The sequence below is a fragment of the Ostrinia furnacalis genome, unplaced genomic scaffold (assembly GCF_004193835.3).
Source record: "Ostrinia furnacalis isolate ACB-3 unplaced genomic scaffold, ASM419383v2 OfSCF4045, whole genome shotgun sequence".
Lineage (NCBI taxonomy): Eukaryota > Metazoa > Arthropoda > Insecta > Lepidoptera > Crambidae > Ostrinia > Ostrinia furnacalis.
In genome coordinates, this window is record NW_021134284.1 from 567,715 (window position 1) to 572,574 (window position 4,860).

At 34.5% G+C, this 4,860-nt stretch overlaps 1 long non-coding RNA gene and 1 other non-coding gene across 2 annotated transcripts in view; one reads left to right on the forward strand and one right to left on the reverse strand.

Annotated features, from left to right (window-relative positions):
* The window catches only part of LOC114358590 (uncharacterized), a 29,885-nt gene that overhangs the window by 15,543 nt on the left and 9,482 nt on the right, over positions 1–4,860 (forward strand). The window lies entirely within an intron of this gene.
* Positions 871–1,026, reverse strand: LOC114358608 (U4 spliceosomal RNA). The gene has a single exon (XR_003656383.1). It is a non-coding gene; the product is annotated as a U4 spliceosomal RNA (small nuclear RNA).

Consider the following 4,860-nt stretch of genomic DNA (forward strand, 5'->3'; position numbering starts at 1 on the left):
AAACCTAACTTCCAAAACCTAACTTCCAAAACCTAACTCTTTCAAAACTTAACTCTTTCAAAACGTAACTCCTCCAAAACCTAACTCTTCAAAAATCGAGAGTTCAAAAGAAGAATATGTTTTTTTTCCAAAATCTCATATAATATTGTTTCAGAAATTGAATTACCATGGCATGTTATTATAAATTAGTACCCCTAATAAATTTTTGAGTATTTTAATCATCAACAAGTGGAAAAATCTTCCGTAGCACATCCAGGGACGTAGCTCCATGACGACGCCTGCACCGGGCCAAAACTCCTGAATACTTAATGCTATCAAATTAACTCTTGCCTACAGCAGTAAACGTTCGGCAAACGCTACCGACACAACTTACGTTCAAGTGGAAATATAAATACTACCGAATGCATAGAACGACCTTTGCATTCGCAACGTTTAACCTGTTAGCCGCTAACCCAGATCAGATGCGGTCCAACCCAGCCCAGGCGCTAAGCTATGGGCGCCTGAAACAGTAAGAAAATTGTTTTTCTGATTTAAAAATAAACAAAGGCCCTTATTAAAATTTAAATATTTTATATAATTTTAGGGTTGAAGGCAATCACAAAATAAAGAAATCATTTGTTTATGTTCGTTCGTTTAAACCGAATGATGTCCACTGCTGGACAAAGGCGGAGCCCAAGAATTTCCACAAAGACCGGGCCTGCGCCGCCCACATCCAGGCACCTCCTGCGACCTTCACCAGATTTGTTTATGTATTTTTATTAAATAAATAATGTGGTTAGATATTGTCTTCTATAGAAGACGTGGCGTGGAGGGCACGGAATCGTTTGTTTCTATAGAACGTGGCGCTGAAAAGGTTAAGAAAGTTTTGCAATTGGTGGCTATCTCCAAAGTTTATGGGTGGCCATTTGGACCGTATCTAGCGGCATTAATCTATCAAGCCAGCGGAAGCCTCGTTGAAAGTTCAATTAACAATAATCGCACCTCGGATTAATCTCGTTGGTTACGATATTGCCTTTGCACAAAGTTACGTTGAAAGTTAGTTTAACTTTCAACTCAATAGCATTGTGACTAATCAATATTGTAATCTAATAATACGCCTGTTAAATTAATTCTGATTATTAGTGTTGTAATTTATATATTAGTTTCATTTAGGGGTGGTCATTTTTGAGACTTCGTATAGGTCGCGCAACGAGAGTTGAAGCCATCAACACAAGCATAGATTTGTATCAGTATACGCCTGTATACGCTGTCAGCGCTGACGTCTTATTTACGCCCGTATTCACAAATCACGAACGAACGAACTATGAGGTCTCACAGTGCGCGTGGACGCACAGGGTGACACACGAAAAAATTACAGAGCTCTATTCAATGCTGTGCGTTCGATTTGTTGCTTCTCTTAAGTAAGAGTAGGCTCACACCGTTGATTTTTCGTCGGCCGATAGTTTAGTCGGGCAGTTGATCAGTATGGGCATGTATGGGAGTGCGCACACTACGCCGATCGATTTGGCCGATTCTTCATACAAATTAAAATCGGGCACAACTATCGGCCAACTAAAAATCAACGGTGTGCGCCTACTATAAGCATTGTTTAGTCAACTTGATAAGTGTTTTTTTTAGCTTACAGATATTTAACAAGAGCGTGGTAGCTAGTGTATTCGATATTTGAACTTGATTGTGTAATTGTGTTCTGTAATCAAATAATTACATCATTGTAAGCGTTCGCCTCAACTTTTGTTAAGCGACCTATACCTTTATGTGTAGTGTTGTAGTAAATGGGCCTTACTTTCATTAAACTCGAAATGTAATGAATGAGTGAATTTAAATGAAAATGCAAGTAATAATTTTATCCATTTATTAGTTTCATTGTAAACTCATACACTTGATCTATTCATCAACCGTTTATAATTTACGTTATACACGTCATACATCACGAGATGAGACTTAACTAAGGATTTGTACATTGTATGGTACGTTTAACTAAATAAATAATAAATACTTACTTTTGATAACAAGTCGAACTTGGAAAAAAAGAAAACTATAGATAATACAGAAAATAATAGACTAGTTAGTTTTACAATTGTACCTCACAATGCACAAATACCATACGCTATTAATGTTAACATACTCGGGCGCACCATAATTGACTTGAAAAAGCAAAACAATGCCTAAAGCATACAAAAACAAAAACTATTCCTTCGATAATAATATATTAAAAACAAAACTTGCAATTCCGAGTGGTTTCCGATTCTGCACATGCCTATAGAGAATCAACAACATAGTTTATGGCACGAATGCTAAAATTAAACACACCAGGGCAGTGACTAAATAACGTACCCACTCTATGGTAACCTTCGGTAGATTATTATTAAGTTTCATACTAAGCATTAAATCAGATTTGCTTCTAGTGAACTTTATTCAAACTTTTATTAAATCATTTGAAAATTTTAAACTATTTAATCAATAATAGTGTGAAACATACGAGGTGTAACATACAGTTTGGAAAAACAAATTGGTATTGCACTTGCTATATTTGTATACGATTTTTAACCAAAACAAAATCTGTTTTGTGTATAGTACATAAGGTAGCTTTAGCACTGGCTAAAAATCGCGACTTTATGTACAAATATTTAGTTGGTATCACACATCTAAAAATTGCCCGCGAAATAAATAGTCGTTTTGATAACCATAATATCATACTTTACAATCGTGTTTAATACAGTTAATAATTATAAATAGTGTGCGAGATTTACATTTGAAAAATTGTGGAACTTACAATGTAAAGTTAATATAATTTCGTTATTGCATAATTCAACTCTTTATAATGCCAATCGACAGCTTTTTAACGAAGAGAAAGAAATAGTATAGAAGAAATAAGTAGTTAAAAAACTATAGTAGATTTTTGAACACTATTTGTTCAAAAGAGTGCTAGAAAATGAAGAATTAGGTAATTATAAGTTTTAAAAATAAACTGAGATTATAAAGAGTTAACCAATTTCATACTTTTTTATAAGATACTGTCTCAAATCAACATCAATTCACATAAATAAACGTTCCTAGCGAAATCTTTACACGTTCTCTCATTCGTGAAACCGATAGTATACAACTCCTAGGTTAGAGAGGACGGACATATTGCGTGGTTTTTTAATATTTTATTTTAATATACAACAAAATAAATGAACAAAAACAGCTGTGAATTTGTCTCGATGTTATAAAAGAAACTAAATGAGAATGTAAAAAAAAAAGTCCAAAACGATGTCTTGCAATACGTCCGTCGCTAGTAAACTACATCATTCTAAAACAACCTTAACACTAACTAGGCGTAATTACTTAAATTATGCATTATCTTTGGCGAATACACTGCTTACGGTACCTTCGAACTTATACGAGTGAAATAAAAATACACCTTGATCATAAAAAACGTACGAACGTCGTTGTAAAGTCTCACAAAATTCCCTATTTTAATACTGAGTTACAAAACTGTACGCATCACGCGTATCAATAAAACTGGTACCATTTACACTTAATTATACTACATTTAGATATACAGCTATCAAGATTATTACTTTAGAAACACCATCTTGAAAATACGACACTCTTGAATTACTTTGTAGCAGATTTACGCTATCTAAGTTTGTTTTTACAACAGTCTTGTGTTAAACTAATGATGCAAGCATATCAAATTTGCAAAACAGAATTTTCTTGACCAGTAACTTATATTGACACCATTTTTCCGGAAACAGTAAGAGTGCTTTCACATTTAGGCGACTTTAGCAGCACGACAAACGCGCTGCCGATAATTTCATACTATATGATAGCGGATGCCTGCCTTCACATTATAAAAACGTCGCTGCCGCGCAGCTGTCGCGCTTCTCACACCCTAATGTAAAAGCGGCCTAATAACAGATAAAGGATACTTCCTTCAAGACATTTCTATCTGTTGGAGAATAATTTAGGCAAAACCCCTTGGGCATTTTCTTTTCGGTAATAGCCAGAATATTGTAGACAAAAGAGTCCAATAAATTTAGTGGGTTTGCGAGCCATCTGGTAAAACAGACACGTTCCATTAGCCTTATTTTTAATTTAGTTGTCCACTAAAGTTAGTCAACTTCTATTGCAGGATGAGTAAGAGATCAAGACAAGAAACACTATGTACATTTAGTATCATCCTGACTTGTAAACTTTCAGAATGTAACAGTGATATATTCTCAAGATAATCCTCTTTACTTTAATATACAATTACAATTTGTGGTGTTATAGCAAGAGCAGTACTTTTCCGTAAGGCCCAGAACAGACGGTGAAACGCAACTGCAACGAAACTGCAACTGCTAGTTACTTTTGAGTTGCATCTAAGTTTCTGCCATAGCGTCCGTTGAGAGACCACACATGACCCGACCAGTTTGAAACTTTCAGTTTCATTCATCAGAATCATCACAAAGTTGCAGTTTCGTTGCAGTTGCGTTTCACCGTCTGTTCTGGGAATAATAATAGCTATATTAATTTATCAACAACAGATATTCCGAATGTTGCTCGTCGAATGGCAGTTCTGGTTTGCACCTTATGTACACAATGTTAAAGATATATTTCGTACGACTGCATTCTAACAATTCCACTTTTCTAATTCACACACGTTGGAATGATTCACTTATCATATTATTTTTTTACAGTAACCGAATAAATTAGCTGTATGTAAATAAACCGAATTAGCCAAGACTACAGTAAATTACTAAGTTATATACATTAGGTCCACGCTATTGCAACCGCATTGAGCCTACCAATTTGAAATTATTAAAATTTAATTATATTTTTTAAAGCATTAATCGAAACGAGATTCTAAATATATTTTGTGATAACTTTTGCTAC